Source organism: Biomphalaria glabrata, chromosome 10 (assembly GCF_947242115.1).
Source record: "Biomphalaria glabrata chromosome 10, xgBioGlab47.1, whole genome shotgun sequence".
NCBI classification, from domain to species: Eukaryota; Metazoa; Mollusca; class Gastropoda; family Planorbidae; genus Biomphalaria; species Biomphalaria glabrata.
This window is the reverse complement of record NC_074720.1, coordinates 281,365-295,931: the sequence shown is the minus strand read 5'-3', so window position 1 is coordinate 295,931 and position 14,567 is coordinate 281,365. Positions and strand designations below refer to the sequence as shown.

The 14,567-nt window shown below is 35.0% G+C and overlaps 1 pseudogene; it reads left to right on the top strand.

Moving 5' to 3' along the window:
* Positions 1-11,844, top strand: part of LOC129928732 (dynein axonemal heavy chain 6-like) — a 105,549-nt pseudogene extending 93,705 nt beyond the window's left edge.
* The last annotated feature ends 2,723 nt before the right edge of the window (positions 11,845-14,567 follow it).

The window sequence follows — 14,567 nt, the reverse complement described above, 5'->3', positions numbered from 1 at the left end:
ATGGTACTATCAGTCACCACCATCTATATGAATGGTACTATCAGTCACCACCATATGCATGAATGGTGCTATAGGTCACCACCATCTGTTTGAATGGAGTTGTCAGTCACCACCATCTGCATTAATGGTACTATCAGTCACCACCATTTGAATGAATGGTAATATCAGTCACCACCATGTCCATGAATAATACTATATGTATGGTACTATCAGTCACCACCATATGCATGAATGGTACTATAAGTCACCACCATCTGTTTGAATGGAGTTGTCAGTCACCACCATCTGCATTAATGGTACTATCAGTCACCACCATCTATATGAATGGTACTATCAGTCACCACCATATGCATGAATGGTGCTATAGGTCACCACCATCTGTTTGAATGGAGTTGTCAGTCACCACCATCTGCATTAATGGTACTATCAGTCATTACCATTTGAATGAATGGTAATATCAGTCACCACCATGTCCATGAATAATACTATATGAATGGTACTATCAGTCACCACCATATGCATGAATGGTGCTATAAGTCACCACCATCTGTTTGAATGGAGTTGTCAGTCACCACCATCTGCATTAATGGTACTATCAGTCACCACCATCTGCATGTCACTATCAGTCACCACATTCTGAATGATTGGTACTATCAGTCACCACCATTTGAATAAATGGTAATATCAGTCACCACCATCTGTATGAATGATACTATCAGTCACCACCATCTGTTTGAATGGTACTATCAGTCACCACCATCTATATGAATGGTACTATCAGTCACCACCATATGCATGAATGGTGCTATAGGTCACCACCATCTGTTTGAATGGAGTTGTCAGTCACCACCATCTGCATTAATGGTACTATCAGTCACCACCATTTGAATGAATGTTAATATCAGTCACCACCATCTGCATGAATAATACTATATGAATGGTACTATCAGTCACCACCATATGCATGAATGGTGCTATAAGTCACCACCATCTGTTTGAATGGAGTTGTCAGTCACCACCATCTGCATTAATGGTACTATCAGTCACCACCATCTGCATGTCACTATCAGTCACCACATTCTGAAAAATCTAAAGTGGAACCCATTCAGGTCTATAATTCAAGTTGTCATTGAACGCTCTTGCATCTAAACAAAAATTATCAAAGAATAATCTGCATCTGCATTAATGGTACTATCAGTCATTACCATTTGAATGAATGGTAATATCAGTCACCACCATGTCCATGAATAATACTATATGATTGACACTATCAGTCACCACCATTTGAATAAATGGTAATATCAGTCACCACCATCTGCATGAATAATACTATATGGTACTATTAGTCACCACCATCTATATGAATGGTGATTTAAGTCACCACCATCTGTATGAATGATACTATCAGTCACCACCATCTGTGTGGTTCAGTGTTTAATGTATAATTGCTAAGAATGGTACTGTCAGTCACCACCATATGCATGAATGGTGCTATAAGTCACCACCATCTGTTTGAATGGAGTTGTCAGTCACCGCCATCTGCATTATGATACTATTAGTCACCACCATCTGCATGTCACTATCAGTCACCACATTGTCAATGAATGGTACTATCAGTCACCACCATCTGCATTAATGGTACTATCAGTCACCACCATATGCATGAATGGTGCTATAGGTCACCACCATCTGTTTGAATGGAGTTGTCAGTCACCACCATCTGCATTAATGGTACTATCAGTCACCACCATTTGAATGAATGGTAATATCAGTCACCACCATGTCCATGAATAATACTATATGAATGGTACTATCAGTCACCACCATATGCATGAATGGTGCTATAAGTCACCACCATCTGTTTGAATGGAGTTGTCAGTCACCACCATCTGCATTAATGGTACTATCAGTCACCACCATCTGCATGTCACTATCAGTCACCACATTCTGAATGAATGGTACTATCAGTCACCACCATCTGCATGTCACTATCAGTCACCACATTCTGAATGAATGGTACTATCAGTCACCACCATTTGAATGAATGGTAATATCAGTCACCACTATCTGTATGAATGATACTATCAGTCACCACCATCTGTTTGAATGGTACTATCAGTCACCACCATCTATATGAATGGTACTATCAGTCACCACCATATGCATGAATGGTGCTATAAGTCACCACCATCTGTTTGAATGGAGTTGTCAGTCACCACCATCTGCATTAATGGTACTATCAGTCACCACCATCTGCATGTCACTATCAGTCACCACATTCTGAAAAATCTAAAGTGGAACCCATTCAGGTCTATAATTCAAGTTGTCATTGAACGCTCTTGCATCTAAACAAAAATTATCAAAGAATAATCTGCATCTGCATTAATGGTACTATCAGTCATTACCATTTGAATGAATGGTAATATCAGTCACCACCATGTCCATGAATAATACTATATGATTGGTACTATCAGTCACCACCATTTGAATAAATGGTAATATCAGTCACCACCATCTGCATGAATAATACTATATGGTACTATTAGTCACCACCATCTATATGAATGGTGATTTAAGTCACCACCATCTGTATGAATGATACTATCAGTCAACAACATCTGTATGAATGGTACTATCAGTCACCACCATCTGTGTGGTTCAGTGTTTAATGTATAATTGCTAAGAATGGTACTGTCAGTCACCACCATATGCATGAATGGTGCTATAAGTCACCACCATCTGTTTGAATGGAGTTGTCAGTCACCGCCATCTGCATTATGATACTATTAGTCACCACCATCTGCATGTCACTATCAGTCACCACATTGTCAATGAATGGTACTATCAGTCACCACCATATGCATGAATGGTGCTATAAGTCACCACCATCTGTTTGAATGGAGTTGTCAGTCACCACCATCTGCATTAATGGTACTATCAGTCACCACCATATGCATGAATGGTGCTATAGGTCACCACCATCTGTTTGAATGGAGTTGTCAGTCACCACCATCTGCATTAATGGTACTATCAGTCACCACCATTTGAATGAATGGTAATATCAGTCACCACCATGTCCATGAATAATACTATATGAATGGTACTATCAGTCACCACCATATGCATGAATGGTGCTATAAGTCACCACCATCTGTTTGAATGGAGTTGTCAGTCACCACCATCTGCATTAATGGTACTATCAGTCACCACCATCTGCATGTCACTATCAGTCACCACATTCTGAATGAATGGTACTATCAGTCACCACCATCTGCATGTCACTATCAGTCACCACATTCTGAATGAATGGTACTATCAGTCACCACCATTTGAATGAATGGTAATATCAGTCACCACTATCTGTATGAATGATACTATCAGTCACCACCATCTGTTTGAATGGTACTATCAGTCACCACCATCTATATGAATGGTACTATCAGTCACCACCATATGCATGAATGGTGCTATAAGTCACCACCATCTGTTTGAATGGAGTTGTCAGTCACCACCATCTGCATTAATGGTACTATCAGTCACCACCATCTGCATGTCACTATCAGTCACCACATTCTGAAAAATCTAAAGTGGAACCCATTCAGGTCTATAATTCAAGTTGTCATTGAACGCTCTTGCATCTAAACAAAAATTATCAAAGAATAAGAGTTACACTGACATAAAAATAGAATGCCGACCAATGAGTGGTTCTATTTTATTCTCGTTAAGATTGATTTTGATCAATTCATATTTTTTTCGCCTTATAACTATTTTGAAAATGTCTTGACCACATAGTTCTTGCGGGCCCCTAAGACCTTGTAAGGTGGCCATAGATTTTTAGCTTATGTTTTTTTACTATAGTTAGCAGGTCAGCTCCAATACTGATGCCCATTTTAAAGTTTTAAGTTAATAAACAGATTATTGATTGTTGCATTTTCTCCATTATGTTGCCATCTATTTACTAAGTTGTACGTTTTTCAGAAAAGTGAAGACTGTGTGTGGAAGTTTGCCAGAGGCAAGCTTTGGATTTCTTTCATAGAGCAAGGGACAACACTCTCAATACCTTTTGATATCATTCCAACACCTATAGCTGTGGTGAGACTATTTCGAGGTCTCAGGAATGTATTTCTTATCAATTGGTAAGTTTGTTTATTACTGTTACTAAAATAGCACTGTTGGTAAATAAAATTTTAATTGAACATGGAGACTATGTCAAATAAACATTAAGTGGGTAAAGCATCCACTCACTACATAGAAACTTAACTTTATTTGAATATTTTTTGTATTTTGTCTAAATATTGTTTATAGAAATTAACACCATAATATTTTTTAAGATGAATGTTTGCTGTTGTATTTAGAAATGGTAAATCTTCACAGACATTGCAATGTTATCTTTTGAATTTATTCCCTAATCAGGTAATCATGCATCACATGCCCTCAGATATGTACACAAAATGAAGTTTGAGGAGAAAGAGAAAGGATCAAGATGGTATACTTTGAATTCTACAAATTAAATCCTACTTTACTCAGTTAAAAAATCGAGTTTATGTGTAACTACTATGATTCTACAAATATTTTTTGTTTGTTTGCTATGCACAGATTTACAAGACACTAAAGTTATCTATCAACTATACTCAATGTATGAATGACTTGCAGCCAGACTAGAATTATAGAGAAAGATGTTTTTCTGCTGGCTAAACATGTATGGGTATGTTTGTCTGTCTTTTATTATGTCTATCTAAAAAATAATTGTTTTATAAATGCAAAAGTTTGCCTAAGAAATAGGAATGTATGTATAGAAAACAAAATAATTTGTATCTTTTTAAAACAATAATGATAGTAAGATGGGTAAACAAAAGCTACTTAGTTATGTGAGTAAATGTGTGTGAATCAGTGATTATATTACAAAAAAGCATCATTTCAATTTTTGAGACAATTTGAAGAGATCAATGGCTTGATGCTCAAAGTATTGAGTTGTGTGTTCTCTTCATCACCTTCACCTACCCCTTAGTCTGTTCAACCATTGGGACACCTAACAAGATCTGTCAAATGTCTTTCTCCATTCCTCTCTGTCCTTTGCTTTGGATAGAATTTCATTCCATGACATGCCTGTCCATTCTTTGATGTCTTCCCATCGCTTCCTCTGTCTTCCGTTTTCTTCTTTTTCTGGTATTTTTTTCCTGAAGGAAAGTCTTAGCGGGCCTGGAAGACCTGGCCATAGAGTTTGAGTTTACTTTTTTTTGACAGTGGTTAGCAGGTCATCATATAAGATAAGATAAGTTAGGTGATACTGAAGATCTTTCTGTAGCATCTTAGCTCCATTGCTAGGATCCCTTTCTCTAGATCTGCAGTCAGCATCCAATATTCGCATTCATATAAGGAATGTGGCCGTAACAACATCAGTCTGATTTTAGTGTCAAGGGCTATGCCTTTGTCTGTCCAGATTGTTTTGAGTTTTGCAAGTGCTGCTGTTGTCTAGGCAATTCTGGCCAGTAGTTCCGGTTTTGGTTTCTTCATCTGAGACAAAAACTCCAAGGTAAATACCTTGTTGCTCTCTGTAAAGAAGTTAAAATCATTAAGGCAGTGCCAGAGGTGAAGTTATGCAGTTATTCTAGAACTTTGTTACAAAAAAAAAAAAGTTCATTAGGCTTTCTTAATTGGGTTAACCTTACTTGAATGAAAAAAATATATGAAAGTGTTAAAAATTTATTGATAATCACTGTTCAGAAACCAGAAGTAAGTCCTAATCATTCTTCATTGTATTACTCTGGGTCTGTTCCATCACATCCAGTCAATAAAGGAATAATATCTATGATGTCAGACAACAATAAAGATCCATTTCTGTAGAAGAAGATCTCACTACCATGAACACTCTAGGGCTAGGGTGAGTTGTGATAAAGACCTAAACAAACATTGCAAGGATATGCTTAGTGTTAGGGTTGTGTTTTTACATATTAAAAGACCTCTTGGGGTTAGGCCTGGGCCCCCTGAAAGATGAGTTCACACAATATCAGGATAGCTCTAAACAGTAAACTTAAAAGAATATTAAATGCAATAATTTACAATAATGAGGATTAAATAGCAAAGTCATTTAAAAAAATGTTATACAAGCCATTAACTATGGTTGAGAGTTTGCACTCATGCATAAATCTATTTCAAATTAAGAACCATGCATATGTCAGCATTAAGTGTGTGTTGACGTAGTATTATAATATTACACGTAAGACTGGTTACTATTAATGCAAATGTCATGGAATGCTGGGTTTGTGCTTCCTGGAGTCACACATGACAAACATAGATATTACAGACTGACTTAAATCCACTTTGGCAGGCAAAATATAAAGTTTATTTGATGACAATAATTATACTGCACTCCTTGGCAGTTACATAATCCAATACAAGACATTATCACATCCGCATAACAGCAGTATCATGTATATTCAACATGTTAAGTTTTCAGAATAGACTACAAGTAAAGTCCACATCACTTCGGGTAGCAAATACTTCAATACTACAGAACATTATCTACTAGAAATATATATACTGTCTCAAGTGACCACTGGCTTCGACTGCCCAAAAGATACTACTTAACTCAAAGTTACTACTCGACTCTCTAAGTCACTACCGTGCAGACTGGACCAAAAGATACTACTGACTGAACTAAAAGTCAATTTAGTCCTTACTTCCTGTTTCTACATCAGGAATTTCATGTGTCTTTTTACCCTCTTAACCCGAGGTGAACATATAACAGGCAATGTCAACCGAGACTGTGATCATAATTTACAAAGATTTCTAAAAATATTTTAAATTTATTCATATTTTTTTTATTACATTCAGCCATCACTATACTATTTAGTAAATGAATCCTGAGGGAAAATTTCCCTACAACTAATTAATATTTTTTCGTCTCTGAGTATGTCTTAGTTTTTTTTTTTTCCCATCATTTGATATGTCATAATTTAGGCTTGAAAATAAAGTCTTTTAGTCTTTCTTCATTCAGCAATTCCAGAAGATGAGCATTAGAGCTCCACCATCTTCTTCATATGAAATATATGTGAAAAATGGTATTTGGAAGTGGCTGAAATTTTATAATCATCTTAAAATGTTACTTTACTCTCTTTGATTGTAGTAGGATACACACACACACACACAAGAAAAGTGATCCAAAACTATTAGCTAACAAATAACCACTTGGATTTGATGGTATTCAAGCTAGATTACTCAAAGAACTAGCACCAGTGTTCAAAATGCTTTTTCGGGCATCAAATTATCAGGGTAGAGTAGCAAAGTAGATAAACTGCAGACCAGTATCACTCATCAGCATCACATGTAAAATACTAGAACACATAATGTGTATGAACATCATAATTACTTAGATTAACATAATGTCCTTACTCTATGACAACATGGTTTTAGGAAATCTAGGTCATGTGTAACTCTTAATAGGTCTAATTGATGACTTTTCAAAGACTTAGATAATAGTGAGCAAACATCATTTTATTTTGACTTCTCTAAGGCATTTTGACAAAGTTCACCACCATAGTTTGCTTACAAAATTAAACAATTGACTTTACCTGTCCATTACACCAATGGATCCAGGATTTTGAAAATAGTTGTAGAATAAACTATAATAATAATGAGTCCAAATCATTACCAAGCTAACTCATGTGTACCTTAAAGAACAGTTCAAGGTCAACCTGTGTTTCTAATTTACATAAATGACCTGGGTTCTACCTAGATTTATAGTTTAAGCCCACTTTACAAGCTTTGTTTAGTTTATTTATACTATAATAAAAATGTTAAAAATCATGAACAGCATACATTTTTTTAAATTTCAGAAATATAAATGTAAACCATCTCATGGCCTCATTGAAGTGGATAGTATACTTTAACTGTTTGCTTATGACAATTATCAAAGTCTTAGCCCTGTCCCTTTTTGTACTCTGAACTATGACCTCTAATAGAGATTAGTTTTTCAAGTGAAGAGTTTTCTGACAATTCCTAACTGCCAACTAACATGATCATGATGATCATCTTTCTAACATAAACTCACATGCCAACCTATCTAGAGATATAGACATTACATAATATTATGGAGTGTAGGTTAGTTTTACAATGATGAAATCATAGGAATTGTGTATATGTTATTTTACAAACTGAAGAAATGGTTTTTCAACAGGAGACATGAACTACATGAAGACAATTTTGGGATGGAGGAAACCACACAGAGACTTCAATGGGGAACAAAAGTCAAATGGAGTGTGTTCAAAGTTAGCATTCAATTCTTGTCACTCAATTCTCCATGATAAGTTTACAGGGAGACTAAACATTTTTGTAATAAAATTTATTTATTTTTCTTATTTTTAATTCATTCATTTTTTATAGCATTAATTAACATTAATTTGTGACTCCCTTGTTTTGTTTTGAAACTTCCTTTAGAAATGAAGATTATTACATTCAAGTCCAAACCTCCCACAGGACTTGGAGGATGGCAGCGGGTAGAGTTCAAACTTGTAATTATCATGATGACAGCCCAGAGCACATACCACACAACCAGGCAGCCCTCTACATATAACTTAGTATAACTTAAGAATACATTTAAGATTGGGTTAGCTTTTTGGAGTCACATATCAAAATTGCATCAACAAATAGCATCCAAAGGTTTTTTGAATATTTTCAAAATGCTGCTAAGGAAAATATTATTTTGTATTAGCAACTAATTATCACTAGCAGTATTATTTATGACACCTTTAAACACCAGGATGGTCTGCCTAGTCGTGTGGTTTGCACACTGGACTGTCATTCAGATTTATCGATGATCCTGGGTTCAAACCCTGCCCGCTCCCATTCCCCATCCTCCTGCAGGAGGTTTGGACTAGGAAGTAATTATCTTCAACTCTGAAAACATTTTGCATGTCATCATTTTATTATAATCTAGATGAATATAATGAATACTTTTGACAATGGTAATAATCTGACAGCACAGAAATAACAATGGGAATCTTGTAATTATCTCCAATGACCAAGTAGAATTTTTACTACTACTTCAAAGACTTGAAAGTATTTGATAGATTTTGATGAAATGAACATGGGAATCATTGGATTAGGACCAGGGGGATTTTTTTTCATATATTGACCTTGATCATTGAGATTGAGCTGAAATTAATTTTTTTTTTTTAAATTTTCCCAGGGACATGATGCCAGTAAAATGAGAAAATAGAGTGGAAGAGAGTCCATAGTTTGTTTTGCTCCCGATTCAATAGAGAACAAAGTTAAGATTAGCGATGGAGATAAAAGGAATCTCTAAAACAATAATTCTTATCAAAATCCAACAATCTCTATTCAAACTATTAATCTAAGCAGTAACATGACAACTAGTTAGTGGCTTCTTTTTTTTTATTATGTGCAATTTAAGAGATATTTCAATAAATGATTTTAATAAAACTCCATTAAGCGTAAGTATGGCAGGATCACTATGGAACAACCTGTTAACTACCTCACCCTAAGATCAATGCTAGTCAACAATCACAAAGAGGAGTGGTTCTACCAATGGGCATCAGGAAACACAGGCAGAGCCATGTACAAAGAAATGACCATGCCAAACAAACTGGACAATATTAACTTCTTCCCCTGCAAAGAGCAATCTACAACCTTCCAACTAAGAACATGACAAACACCTCTGTTAAATTACCATCTTAACAAGATAAATCCCACTCACCTACCTCTTTGTAGACACTGCACCCACCCTTATGAAACTGTAAACCACATCCTCTTTGAATGCCCCTTCCTAATCCACCTTAGGCAGACCCTACTAACATTTCAAACCAACATAACCAACACCCTGTATGCAGTGCTGAACAACTGAAGACACTATTTTTCCTTGGCACAGTCTGCAAAAGAGCTCTGAGCTCAGCAGCGAAAAGCTGGTTAGAAAGAAGAAGTAGTATATAAGTATAAATAAAAGTTCATTTAAGGAAAATGTACTAATCTGATGTAAATTTATTTATAATGTTATAGTTTGAACCAAAGAGTGAAGCTCATGTGAGGACAGTTTTCAACACTAGAGTTACAGTACTAGTCCTCGGTGGAATCAAGGAGTCATTAAAGAATCATTCTGGAAGATCAAATTAATACAAGCACTGAACAGCAGGTGAATCCTTTGACATCTGATAACTACCATGTCAATAGCAAGTTTATTTTTATTAAAGACTTTAGTTATCCAAAACATTGATGCTTCTTTGAACCACTCTCTGGGTAAACAAAACTACATAAATAGTTTATAATTAGACTTAACATTTCTTATGTGTCAAAGTGTTCTATGCATTACATTACTTTTACCTATCCCTTAGTCTATGGGACCGTTGGGGCACCATGCAAGACTCGTCGACCATTTTTCTCCATTCCTCTCTGTCTTTTGCCTTAGTTAGAACCTCTTTCAATGGCAGACCTGTTCATTCTTTTATGTTATCCTCCCATCACTTTCTCTGTCTGCCTCTTCTTTTTTTTTCCTGGTACTGTTCCCTGAAGGAAGGTCTTTGTGAGCCCCGAAGATCTTGTAATATAGCCATAGATTTTAAGCTTGCATTTTCTTACAATAGTTAGCAGGTCATCATGGGGTCCAATCACTGCAGTAACCCTGTCTTTAGTCTCTTGGTTTGTGATGTGGTCTCTGAATGTAATACCTAGGATTCTTCTGTTGTAATACCTAGAATTCTTGTGTAGAATTTCAATTCCATTGCTAGGATCCTCCTCTCTAGCTTTGCAGTCAACGTCCAAGACTCACAAGCATATAAAAATGTGGCCATGACCAGAGAGCGCATCAGTCTGATTTTGGTGCTGAGGGCTAAGCCTTTGTCTTTCCATATTATTTTAAGTTTTGAAAGGGCTGCTGTGGACTGTGATATTCAGGCCAGTAGTTCAGGTTTCGTTCCCTCATCTGAGACATTTGAAGTGGGCCAAAATGCTCTTTTGAATTTAATAAAGACAAGCTACAGGTTTAATTATTGTTAACTGCATTTGTCGACTGGTTGTCAGTAAAACCAAGACTTGGTAGAATTTAAGATTCTATATATATTGTTACATGGTGCAGCTTTAGTGAAATCCAGCTAGTCTGTAGAACTGGCATGTCAAACATTGTCCACATATTTTTGTAATTACTTTTCGAAGTTGGTATATTTCTCTTCTTATAGGATTTCTAGAGCTAGATATATTCAGTAGTGTCCAAACTAGTTTAGCATGGATTCCATTATCACTAAGACTTTAAACACATTATATTTTATTTGTCAGCTGAATACCTTCATTATCTCATTAACAATTGTTCTGATCAAGATGCAGACCAAGTTCTCTAAATTAGATCAGCTTATAGACTAATGAAATAATCTCCTATGAGTTACAGGCAAAACTTAAAGTCTACATCAAAATTTTTTTCTTTTGGATAATATTACAGACAGGAATGGAAAATATGGCCAACAGATCATGTGTGGTGCCCCAATGGTCCAACAACTTAGGGATAGGTGAATGTGATAATACATAATAGGTTAGCTAAAACTTACAGGTTAATTCAGGAAATTAAGTTAACTTTCTAATTATTATTTTTTTTTGTACTAAATCTTTTTTTCAAGTGCTAATTTGATTAAACTATATAAAAAAATAGCTTTCAGTTCCAGTATCTACACTAATCTTCTATGTCTAGGTCATTAATTGTAAATGTTTTTTAGATAATGATGCAGAGTATTTCCTGGTGATCAAGAATTAGGAGCTGCACACAGTTTAATGAAACCATATTTTAGGAACAGATAGAAAACAAAGAACTGCAGCAAAGATGGCCTGTTTTTATTCTTCTTCATGGCAAGTAGATTTTTAAAGCATTATGATATAGTTCCCCTTTTAGACCTTGTGGTCCATAGGGCAGATGATATAAATTCATCTGTTCCTTTGGCCTACGATTATGGTATAGCTATTTTAAATAGATCTTTCTATCTTTGAATGAATGCATAATAACAAAAAATAGACAACATAAGAAATTAGATAAAAATTACCTAACCAAAAAACTTATTTAAGCATGCTAATTAAAAATGTTTTTTTTTATTATCCTTTTTTTTTTTAAATAAGTTTTCCAAGATTACATTTGAATACAGCTTCATTCTAATCACTAAGGATACAGGACTTGACTTAAACTTTTTGACTCCCAGCAGAGCATAGAGCTGCCGCATCAGTGCTTCACATTCTGAATCTGTTCTGGGCTATTCCCCTTGCTTGGGTCCATTTCCATCCTGCCAACTTTCCTTCTTGGTCTGCCGGTTTAATCCATGTTTGCATGGGTCTCCTAGACTTTCTCTTCCTCTCTGGGTTCCAGTCCAGTCTTGCAATGTTGTCTGCTGTTCTTCCCATTGTGTGCCCAATGCATCCCCATGTGCATCATTTGATTTCTTGTTCTATCTGTTTACTTTTTTGTTTCTCATAGGCTGTAGTTTGATATTTTGGCTTAATGAATAAGGTTTATACCGTAATAATTTCAGTATTCTTCTCAAAAGGTTGGCTGATTGTTAAAGGGCTTGGTTTCTGAATCTAAGGGTCTTGGGTTCGAAGATTGGGATGGAGTTTCTAAAATGACCCTGAGCCCTAATACGTACCTGACATTTGTTGTTGAAAGTAAAGGTGGCAGGTCATTATGCTTTGCACATGACACTCTTGCTAGTCAATGTTAACTGAATATGTTACTGGCTATAAATCAGTCTTTTACTATTTTAACAAATTTTAGGTGCTGTTAATTGGTTCAATTATCTATGCATTTAAACTAGAAAACAGGGTCAGGTTAAGATAACTATGTACATTTACTTTCTATCGCAGATAATCCCAAACTAACTTATTTTATCATCAATGTACCAGCTGTCAGCCAGGTGCTCCTGTGTATATGAAGACAGCTCCAAGTTAGCCACCCTTCCAAATCAGTCAATATTCTTGGACCCATTATGTGTACTCCTCAAAAGTTTTATATAAAATAATTTGTTTTTAAAACAAAGCTAGACATTAAATTCAGTTGTGATTGATTTCAGCCCACCGATACAAGGGACATAGTTGCAAGTATAGCAGCAAAACAAACCCTCAATAAACAATAACTATACTTTTAGACTTAGATCCTCTCCCTCTGGCGCATTGGGTAGCAAGCTGCCTCCAAAAAGATCTGTCATTGGCAGAAGCCTCTTCCCTCATACTTATAGAAATATAAAAATATGCTGACTTCTAGAAAAGAGAAAAATGGAAAGACAAACTAAACTTTGTCAATGTATTTAAAAAAAACAATGTTGAACCAGCTAATAGTTGTCATGTCATCAGCCAGCCACCTTGGCATCAGTACCAAGATTGACTGCTATCCAAAAAACTGCCAAACCAAATGTTAGGCACTATCATCTTTGTCTTGTAGATGGCATTCAAAGAGGATGCAGTTTTTAAAGTTTCATAAGGGTAGCTGACTAAACATTAATGGGGAAGTGGACTCAAGATATGGATACCATCATTTATATTACATTGAACTTCTGCATTATCCTTTTTATATTTTGCATTTTAAAATATAATTTTTTATTTGTATTATTTTATCATTATTTTTTTTTTAGATCAAAGGAATGTACATGCTGCTGATATAGAACAAGTTTCTGACTGCTTCCAGATCAATGTTCTTAGTTCTGCTAATGATCTACTATTGCACGATAAATAAGCAAAGTCCTGAAAAGCCTGCAGAATCTGGGAGCACACTTTAGTTAATAAGCAGGGTGTCATATGGCCTGCACAATGATCAACAGTTAGCAGTAAAGACATCCTTCAATGAAGCAGCCCTATTTACGCCAAGATAACAATGTCTTTTTTAGTACTGTATTGTATATTATTTTACACCTTAATTTTTAGTCTTAACTATTGGTCACTGTAAAAAAAAACTAAGTAAAATATTTTTAGAGCTATAGCGAGTATAATTTGTTTTTTTTTTAAATCCAATGTAGATAGTTTTTTTTTTAAATGGGATTGTTCATGTAAATATTTTTCACAGAGTTAAAGTAAAGGCATTTTCTGCATGGATAATAAAGGTGTTATTATTAATAGTAGTAATAGTATTATGAAATAAAAACTAAAGAATTATGTTAAGACATATTTTATATGAAAGCTCTTTAAATGCATTCAACAAATTACATAATTTACTAGTAGGAATACTATAAGTGTGCAGTATATTTGCTACACTGTAGCAAATAAAGGCCTACCATTATCTCTAATATTAAAAACAAAAATTAAAAAAAAATGCCTTATAATATTAATAGCATTGTAACTAACTAAAAGCAATTAAACTATTATTTAATACACAACAACAGTATTGACCATCACTGTATTAGTTCACATTGTCACATTTTTAAGCTTAATTGAATACTATCAACTATTAATGCTTAACAGATGTCATCATATTAAATTTTACATCCATAATAAAGAAAAGCAATTACACAAAATATTTTCCAAGACACACGCAACACATAAGATTGTCAATAAAATGTATGGTTCTTATTTTTCTTAAAGGCTTCTCTTTAAAG